Source organism: Centruroides sculpturatus, unplaced genomic scaffold (genome assembly GCF_000671375.1).
Source record: "Centruroides sculpturatus isolate CEXI.00-Female unplaced genomic scaffold, Cexi_2.0 scaffold2455, whole genome shotgun sequence".
Lineage (NCBI taxonomy): Eukaryota > Metazoa > Arthropoda > Arachnida > Scorpiones > Buthidae > Centruroides > Centruroides sculpturatus.
Window position 1 is genome coordinate 6,982 of NW_019386620.1, and position 11,006 is coordinate 17,987.

At 27.9% G+C, this 11,006-nt stretch overlaps 1 long non-coding RNA gene across 1 annotated transcript; it reads right to left on the bottom strand.

Annotated features, from left to right (window-relative positions):
- Positions 1 to 463: 463 nt before the first annotated feature.
- LOC111615432 lies at positions 464 to 3,895 on the bottom strand. Its single transcript, XR_002755080.1, has 5 exons — positions 3,876 to 3,895; positions 3,177 to 3,245; positions 3,015 to 3,104; positions 2,783 to 2,955; positions 464 to 646 (listed from the first exon to the last, which is right to left on the bottom strand). It is a non-coding gene; the product is annotated as an uncharacterized LOC111615432 (long non-coding RNA).
- Positions 3,896 to 11,006: the final 7,111 nt, after the last annotated feature.

The window sequence follows — 11,006 nt, forward strand, 5'->3', positions numbered from 1 at the left end:
ACTTGTCATTTTTTTTTCAAAAAACAATGTTTGTTACTTTATCTTTTTCTTTTTCTAATGCAAAGGTAGAAAACCCTTTTCTAATTTCAAGGCCACATGATAGCTAACAAGAAGACCTCATTCTGAAAAAAACAAATTTAATTCATTAATAATGAAATAATAATTGTAACTGGTTATAAAAGGAAATAAATCCTGCAAATACTGCTACTTTTTGCTTCGTACAAAACAAAATATGCACATTTTTTTTTTTTAATTTTATTAATAAATAAAGTACAAACTGAATATATCTTCAATTCTACTGTAGCTACTATACCTACAAATAATTATACAGTACAGTTGGCACTACGAATGACACAAGACACTTATGAAAGTTACAATATTAACAAATTCATCATAAAATTACAAACATTTTGTTTCCATAAAATCATATAATATGTCAAATAAAATATTATTACATTGATTGATTACTGACCACTTACTCTGTATTGATTAAAGTAAAATAAAGACGATGACATACTTTATTGACAATAGGGAATTGAATTTATATTTATTTTTCTATGTTTTTTTCTAGAGTGTTTTCATTATTGTGAAAAAATCCAAGTGATGATGTCACAATAAGTTTATGCGAACTATTGTTTGCCATTTTCTGAATAAAAAAAAAATTATTCTAATTAATTTTTCTATGTGACATTTTTTATCTTATGCACTACTAGGGAAAGATAAGTTTACGATTTTTAAATTTCACAAATCTTAGAAACAAGAATTAATTTTAGATATTTTAAAGCTTTATAAATAATAATATTATTCAAATAATTTACTATATTATACACACGAACATATTCAGAGACCAAAGTGAGTAATTTAAAGAAAGTACTATTTCCATTAAGCAAAATACACACAATTATTTTATCGAAATTTACTAACATCAACTGAATTAATAAATTACATTTAATTAAATATACACTGTGTATATAATTAATAATATTGTTGATGCTGGAGAGTGAAATAATTATAAAGTGGAAATCACATGGCAAATGCTTCAAGATAATTTGGATCATTATATTTGCATAATGTCCCATTCAAGGGAGAATTTAGGTATTTTCGAGCGTAGCACTACATTAAGTGCTACGCCCCAAAATACTTAAATTCTCCCTTAATGTAGTCCAATGGGGGCCCTATTTTATGCTAAATTAAGAATCTTTAAATTGGGGTTTAAAATTCATATTTAATAACATCGAAATCTGAGTTGAAATATAATTATGTACAAAATAGTGTTAAATGATAAAATCTTATATAAAAAACATAAAAAATAAAGTAATATTCACATTGATTTATTACTGACAACTTACGCTACATTGATTACAATAAAACAAATAATACTATAAATTATAATAATTATTATATTATTAATATTAACTATTTTTTTACTATACAATAAGTGCTCATTGTTAATGAAATGCAATTAAAAATTTATGATAATTATTTAATTTTTGTGGACCCTCGACACTTAGGGGCCCAGGGTTTAAGCCCTATTATTTCCTATACAAATCTGACTATAGTAGAATAACGCAGTGTAATAAAGTATTAATTTAAATAAATATAAAAATATATTTGATAGAATTATAAAACTGACGCTAGTAATATAAGATTTTAATGTTTCACTATATTTTTTAAAAGTGTGTACTTTAAGATTCACTAAAGTGTTTGTATGTTATGGGCAATCTGCCTAGAGGGAATGTCTTCCGGGAGGTCTTTTTAAGGGAAACTGGCCCGTATTTAGGTATTTAGGCATTTCAGACGTAGAGAAAACCCGGAAAACTCCATGTGGCCAGCCTGTCGAACGAGGTGCTTACCCACGACCAAATGCCCAGTATTCAGGGTACGTAGATTGCGTGGCCATTGGTGGGCCTCCACTAAAGTTAGAATTTCACTTAAATAACGCATAACTATTTTGAAATTACAAGTAAATTATTTAAGTAATAATTTGCACAGTGACATTTAGTACATGATTTTAATATATTAAACGTTTTTGAAAATTATTAAATCCATAACTGCATTATTAATTACTACATTCCACTATACCTTTAAAATGCAGTCTACTTTTGGATAGTTCTCTAAGAAGGTCTATGAATTAGACCGAAAACGTTAGAGAACTATCCAAAAATAGACTGCATTTTAAAGGTATAGTGGAATGTAGTTTTTGAAAATGTACCTTTTGTTTTATTGCATTATCCATTTAAATGCTACAATTTTTTCTAAAGTTGTTTAAGTCTATGATTTCATGTATCAAAACTAATGTTTTACAAAACTAATGGGTTTTTTTACTGTTAAAACTATATTTACAGAATTAAGATAAAGCTCTGCATAAATAATTAAGGTTTTACCTTAATATTTAAAGTAATTATTTAAAATTTGCGAGTTTTTAAATTTGTATTTTCCGAAGTTACGTCACTTTAAAAATAATATCCTTAATTAATGATTTTAGTTATTAATAATACTGATAATAATAGGATTAAATTCATTTAGCATTATAAAATACTATATTATTATAAACATAAATTTACAATTAATCTATTGTAGAATATATTTACACAACTTGAAATGTTCATTTTAAATTTCTATATTGGCTAAGCTTTTACTATTAATACAAGTGCATTTTAGATTTTTATTTTAATTAAAAAATAGTCATATAATTTGCTATATATTTATAATTTTTTTATCTTATTTTAAAGTATATAATATTGTATAATCAGAAATTCATTACATTATTTAATTCACTTACTCTTCTTAAACAATTTGATAAAAGTGTACGATTTAAAACTATTAAAAGACAGATTTACTATTATCGAATGATGAATTATTGGATACAGAACTGTAATTACACGATTTGTGTTTGCTCATCACTCCAGTTACTTGCACTACAGAAGAGAAAATTGAGTATAAAGCACTCGCCATCTATAAACAAAAAACAAATGTTTATTGCATAATACATTAGCAATAATACACCGACTTACCCGAATCACAAAATTTTTTTGAACGTAAAAGAAGCCTCCAATGGAAATTCCCATTTTGTTCATTCCGAATCTTTTCATGAAACAAATCATCTTAAAATAGTAAACTAAATAAGTAGCGAGTTAGGATTATAACTAAATAAGTACATTTCACTTATACCTCACCTTGTACTTGAATTCAACTGACAAGTTGTTTGAAGAGAATCTTTGTATGGAAACGAAGTTATCGTAGATCTAAAATATAAAACAATTATATAATAATAGAAGCTTTATTATGTATGTTTGTTATTTACCGTTTTCCTACATTCTCTATATAAATAAATAACTTTAATTTTGAGAGGTTTAGATATATTCTGTCTGCTGATGATAACACCGATGGAAAGTACAACTGTAAGAAATAGTTGACCCCCTTATAACACTGTTAATAATTCCGTTTTATATGAATTCCATGTTGTACGAGTCACTTAGATTTTACAAATACGTGTGCCGAGCTGTGAACGGCACACGTATTTCGTTTTTCTTTAGAACCCATTAATGGCGAATTACATATAAGCACTGAACACTTGTTGGTCATGATTTCACGCATAACCAACAAATAAATCACGCAAATTTTCCCAGAATTTTATCTCGTATATCACCTCTAAATGCAAGTCACTTTTCCATATAAAGTCCTTTCGGAGAGACAGTTATAAACAGGTTCCCTACCTCCAATGTTGCAAGACACAACTAAACCTAAACTTTCCTAAATTTAATGTATAGGAACAGTGATGGAATAAGTCATTTGCCGATCGCAATACAACAAAACATTTGCCGATCGCGATACATACTTAATTAGTATTATCAAAAATTAAAAATAATAATTACCAGAGATGTCAAGTAGGAAATGGCCCATGATACAAAAAAGCATCCTGTTAGGAATATCATCGAAAGGCAGCCGTAAAGTGCTCGCATTGTAACATCCATGTCAAAAAACATCGTGACAAAACATAGAAAGCATGTTTCGTATGTAAAATGAGCATATATCAGAGCGTGGAGATCTTCCCATTTATTGTTGATCATTTCAAACATCTCCCAAATTTCTGTGTGCTTTTCGCAGATTTCTTGTAATTCTTTATTCAGTAATAAAGAAGTTGTGTTTGTCTGTTGTAATTCTTCAGATAACTTGATAATTCGTCTTGCAATGACTATTCCAGAAATTAAAAATATTAGAAAAACTGAAGCTATCTGTACTATAAATAGCAGATGCAGAAACCAGAAGTAAATGCAACATAACGTTGCTTCGAATTCACTTCCACTGTATCTTTTGATTGTTGGAAACTCGACCAATGCCACTGTGTTCGATACAATCAGAATGATGAAAAATACGCTTATCCAGTATACTATCATAGGCAATTCCATTTGTAGTAGCAAATATTTTTCATCTTTGTACGAGCTTTTCATGAAATGACCAGTAATTTTGATTCTCTTCAATACCGAAAATTGAATAGCGATATAGATATTCAGAATTATAATCACGACGCCAATTTCTTTTTCATATTTTCCGAATACTTGTGTAGAACTGTGACAGAATGAACGTTCTTTGAATGTTAAGAGAAATCGATAAATCGAAGAAAACCATAAAAACAGTTCAATCATTTTTACATAAAAGTCATAGAATGCATGTGTTTTATTCTTTGGTTTTCCATCAGTTTCTTCTTTGGAACAGCTACATTTTTCGAAGGGTTCAATGCCAAAAACTTTACAAACAGATAGTACTGGTTGAAAGTTGTAAAACAAACAACGATCCGATCGTGTCGTAATGCAATTTTCATTGTTTTCCTTACACAAAATCTGCATTTTACGAAAGTCGTTGATGAATTTTGAAATGCAGTTTCCCATTATCTATGTTGGAAATATATACTGTAAAAGTGATAATGAAAGAATTGAAGAAACAAAAGTAATGACTTTTAATTCAGGTGATCGTTTTTTCTGATATGAAAACTTTAATTATATATGTTAATTTTACTAGTTATTTTATCGTTTTTGAATACATGACGGTTTTTATTTCAGCTGTTCTTCATGTTGATTTCATAAGAGTAAATTTTTCAACAGAAAAGTACATAAAAGCAAATCTGCAAAGAAAAAAACATTACTAAAAAAATTAGATCAATATATACTCTATATGAAGTGACACCTGCTAATGTAAGCGTTTTCGTGGTCACCACTTTGACACAGTTTCTTTAGTAGACACATTACCAAATTATCAAGGTTTACAGAATTGAAACATTTACTGTGAATACGAGCAAGAGAATATTAGGTGATCTTGCTTGAAATTGAAAAAAAATATATTACATTTTTGTTTTTCATCTTGATTATTTCAAGCCTTCCTTTTTGGTATAAAACTGTATTTATATCGAACGTATTTGACAATTGATACAAAAACCATTGTAACTTCACAGTAAATGAAAAGATAAAATGTGAAAAATACAAGGTATATGTCAGTTAAAAGTTAAAACATGCGATCGAACAGTGCAGACTGTGAGAAGGTCAAACATCGTTTCCAGAACAGATGCGTTGCACCAGTTGTGAGTTCAGATCCACAGCAAATTTTCAGAAATTGCACCGGCAAGCCAAACAGTCCAATATTGAACATTTTAAGGTGGATGAAGGAAGAAAAATATTGATGGAAAACGAAACCAAAAGTGATGCAATTAAGTTAATTTTAAAAGAAAAAAATTTACTTAAAAAATAATATTATGTTGTAGCAGACAACTATTCGTAATATGTTTCTCGGAAAGCATAGATAACAATTTTTTTTTATTTTCTGAGCAAGATGTATAACCGAAAATGAACCATAACTGTTACCATCTCTTGTTATATTTTTTAAGAAGTTTTTACACTTTTGACTATTAAAAAATAGCGAACAGGTTAATTTTCGGAGTAAAGACAAATTTTATGAAAAAATTGTAAATGTTAATATCGAATAAAAGTTTCATTATATAGTCCCTACTGTAGATAAACATCACTACATTATTTCCCTTGACTTTTAACGAAAAAAATTTAATAGAATCATTTCCTCTAATAAAGAAATTTACCTGCAAAATTATACAGCTTTCCAATAAAAGCACAACGGTTATCCAGCAGGGTAAACAAAATCATGCCCCCATATATATATCTATATGTGCGAACACGATTTTTTTACTCCGATTAACATATATATATATATATATTAGTTTTTGCTGCATTGTAATATATACCGATGTAATATTTTTNCAATTAACACAATTAAATCTTACTGCTATAGGTCGTTAGAATAAAAAGATCTAGTTTTTCTTCGTAAGTATTTAACTCTTACTGGTTTATGAAACGAATAAAGCGGTTGAGAAGACAATCATTTTTTGACAGCAGATCTTGGTAAATTAGAAGCTTTAACTAGTTTACTCACTCCTTCCAAATGATGCCGAAGATTTCCGGTTAAAATATATTGATTTCAAAAGTTTTTTCCATTTCCTCCTTTTTATAGATAATTCTTTTCACTGATAAATTACTCTTGGAGAAACTGAAGAAAAGATTTCTTTGAGACACTCAGCGGGTGTTCACCGATTTCGGGTAGAGTCGCCAAACTTTTGTCTCCAAATCACTCTTTAGGAATTTTTTTAATCCTTTCCAAAATTCATCAAAACTAATCGTGGTTAATGTTGTTTTTCTATTTTTCATCAAATGAGATATTAGGTCTACCATACGACTGCCTAAAACAAGGTTACCACTAATGTTAGTTACCACATTTGTAATCATTTTGTCTCAGTCTGTCCATAAAATCCGGAATATATTTTCGATATAAATGCGGGACAGATACAGTTATTTATTTAACAATTGCATCCTCGCCGTTGTCATCAGGATTTTTTTCAGGTCGAGAAAATGTTTCCTTATATTTGGCGGGGTAAGATAGACACTCTATCCGGTTCTTTCGGCCCGTGAATTGTTTTCTGATATCTCGAAACCAATTGACTTAATTTGGGTGAACTACAAGAAAATAATCTGATTGAACGTAATATGATCTGAGAATTGTTCTGCTGCTTTAAATTTAAGAAAAACACTGTGTAGTCCATTCAAGAAATTTTATACGATCATCTCGAACCTCGAAATGAACAGTTTGCAAATGGATGATTTTATAATTGTTTGTATTATTTGAGTCATGGGGCCATGATACTGTAAATCGAGAATAAAGAACAATTATACTATGAGAATGATTTTCGACTTTCCTAAGTAATTCATTTAAACTTCTCTACGTTTACATCAGAATAATATAGTGTATAGTTAATTAGTATATAGAAAAGAGAAGAATAATTAGTAAAACTATTGTATTATATTTCACATTTTTCCTTTTTGATGATTCAACTAGTTATAATTAAAGTCTATATCATGTTTTAGTGTTGTGGATCGCAAAATACCAAATTATAAATTCTCAACGTATACTATGATAAGTATTGTCTTCATTACATTTGATCGTAGATCTTAATTTATTACTAAAATATACTAATGTTGGTTTGTCTGTAGATTCGTAATTATTTTAAGAGAAATATTCGAGATATTTTATAAAAATAAAACACAATGTTTTTATAGTAAATCCTATCTCAGAATTATTTTTAGTAATGATTTTCAGTACTTTAAATTTTTGTAATAATAGTAACTTGTCAAAAGGAAGAATGAGATGTAGACAAAAGCAATAATGGTAAAAGTATGACATTGGAATGAAATATGTGTATTATAAATTTTTACATAACCGTTGTAACACCAAGTAGATATGCTTTGTTCTGTTCGTTGTGATAATTTATTCTGATGATTGATTGTTATTAATTAGTATTCTGGAAATTTAATTATTGTTAGATATGTTGAGATTACACATATACATGGCAATAAAATTTCATGTTATGTTTTTTTCAAATAACAATGTTTGTTTCTTTTTTTTCTAATGCAGAGGTAGAAAATCCTTTTCTCATTTGACAGCCGCATGAGAGCTAAGAAGGCCTTATTCTAAAAAAATCAAATTTAATCATGAAATAATAATTGTAACTAGTTATAAAAAGTAAATAAATCCTGCAAATACTGCTACTTTTCGCTTCGTACAAAACAAAATATGCACATTTATTTATTTAATTTTATTAATAAATAAACTACAAACTGAACATATCTTCAATTCTACTGTAGATACTATACCTACAAATAGTTATACAGTACAGTTGGCACTACAAATGACACAAGACACTTATGAAAGTTACAATATTAACAAATTCTTCATAAAAATACAAATATTTTATTTTCATAAAATCATATGATATGTGCAATAAAATGTTATTACATTGATTAATTACTGACCACTTACTCTACATTGATTACAATAAAATAAAGACGATAACATACTTTATTGACTATATGGAATTGAATTTATATTTATTTTTCTATATTTTTCTCGAGAGTGTTTTCATTACTGTAAAAACTATTGTTTGACATTTTCTGATTAGAAAAAAATTATTCTAATTAATTTTTCTAAGTGACATATCTTATCTTATACACATACTAGGAAAAGATAAGTTTACGATTTTTAAATCTCACAATTCTTAGAAACAAGAATTAATTTTAGATATTTTAAAGCTTTATAAATAATAATATTATTCAAATAATTTACTATATTATACACACGAACATATTCAGAGATCAAAATGAGTAATTTAAAGAAAGTACTATTTCCATTAAGCAGAATACATACAATTATTTTATCGAAATTTACTAACATCAACTGAATTAATAAATTACATTTAATTAAATATACACCGTGTATATCATTAATAATATTGTTGATGCTGAAGAGTGAAATAATTATAAAGTGGAAATCACATGGCAAATGCTTCAAGATAAGTTGGATAACTATATTTGCATAGTGTTCCATTCAAGGGAGAACTTAGGTATTTTCGAGCGTAGCACTACATTAAGTGCTACGCTTAATGTAGTACATGTAGTACGCTTAATGTGCTACATTAAGTGCTACGCCCCAAAATACCTAAATTTTCCCTTAATGTAGTCCAATGGGGGCCCTATTTTATGTTAAATTAAGAATCTTTAAATTGGGGTTTAAAATTCATATTTAATAACATCGAAATCTGAGTTGAAATAAATTATCTACAAAATAGTGTTAAATGATAAACTTTATATCTTATATAAAAAACATAAAAATAAAGTAATATTTACATTGATTTATTACTGACAACTTACGTTACATTGATTACAATAAAACAAATAATACTATAAATTATAATAATTATTATATTATTAATATTAACTATTTTTTACTATACAATAAGTTCTCATTGTTAATAAAATGCAATTAAAAATTTATGATAATAATTTAATTTTTTGTTGGCCCTCAACACTTAGGGGACGAAAATTTAAGCCCTATTATTTCCTATACAAATCCGCCTATAGTAAAATAAATCAGTGTAATAAAGTATTAATTTATATAAATATATTTGATACAATTATAAAACTGACGCTAGTAATATGAGATTTTGATGTTTTACTATATTTTTTAAAAGTGTGTATTTTAAGGTTCACTAAAGTGTTTGTATGTTATGTGCAATCTGCCTAGGGGAATGCCTTTTGGAAGGTTTTTTTTAAGGGAAACTGGCCCGTATTTAGGTGTTTTAGACGTAGAGAAAACCCGGAAAACTCCACGTGGCCAGCCTGTCGAACGAGGTGCGCCCCCACGACCAAATTCCCAGTATTCAGGGTACGTAGACCGCGTGGTCACTGGTGGGCCTTCACTGAAGTTAGAATTTCACTTAAATAATGCATAAGTATTTTGAAATTACAGTAAATTATTTAAGTAATACCTAATTTGCACAGTGACATTTAGTACATGACAAAGAAATGAACCATGTTTAAATATAATTCAAAAGCTTATTTTCTAAGTTATGTATCTATTTTTCTTTTTTTACTTCATGGCACCAACACATTGATAATGTGTTTCTCTACAGTACTACAATATTTTTTTCTAAAACAGGTGTTTCTTGTATTGAAGAATGTATCAAATATTAGTTTTCTTTTAAAATATGATGATTTTTGTTTTTTATTTATTTCCGAACTGTCACCTATTCATACAGCCAATTAGAAAGTGCATTTTGGTCACGTGGCTATTTCATTGTAATGACTGCTTTCTGAAATGCAAGCGCAATTGTGTTTGATTGTTTTCTTAATTTTTCTTTAATAATGGCCACATTATCTGAAAAAATTAAAAAAAGTATTTAGTCAACAGGCTAGAATGAGGTCGCAAACTATTTTTTTAACAATATTTTTGTAAGGAATATGCAAAAGTGAAAAAATACGTTTGTTTTGTGATGAATGCAGTTCCCAGAACAAGAATTGCACATTATTAGCAATGCCAGGTAAATATTCAGACATATATAGTTTAATTTTTCAGATGACATATCCAGTGCAGGATCACATTTATTTTCCCATAGATAGAGCCTTTGGAAGGTTGGGAAAAATGCTACGAAAACTGTACTGCTTCTTTTAACAGAAGACTACAATAAAATTTTTGAGCGTATAGAACAAATACATGTTCCTGGTATAGAATAACAACTTGGTATTTGGAAACTTGCACACATTAAATGAAAAACAGATTTTAAAGTATGTGAAATGAAAGTAATCAGAATAAACTCTAAACATGTTTGTTGCAAACAGCACAATTTTGTTCTGATACATCGAAATAGTGAAAACATACAATGTAAAAAAAGTAAAAAATGGTCATGTCTATTAGTTGATTCGTTACAATTAAAAAATGAACAAGCTGGAAAAGAAAAATGACGTGAAAAAGCTTCTAAATAAACTGGAAATAAGTGATGGGCATACTACAATGAAATTTTACAAAAAAGTGTTTTTTGGGCTTAGAAAGTGATTTAATCGAAATAGGTACTGTGACAGAACAATTACAATATGATTTTTATTAATTTTATGTAATCA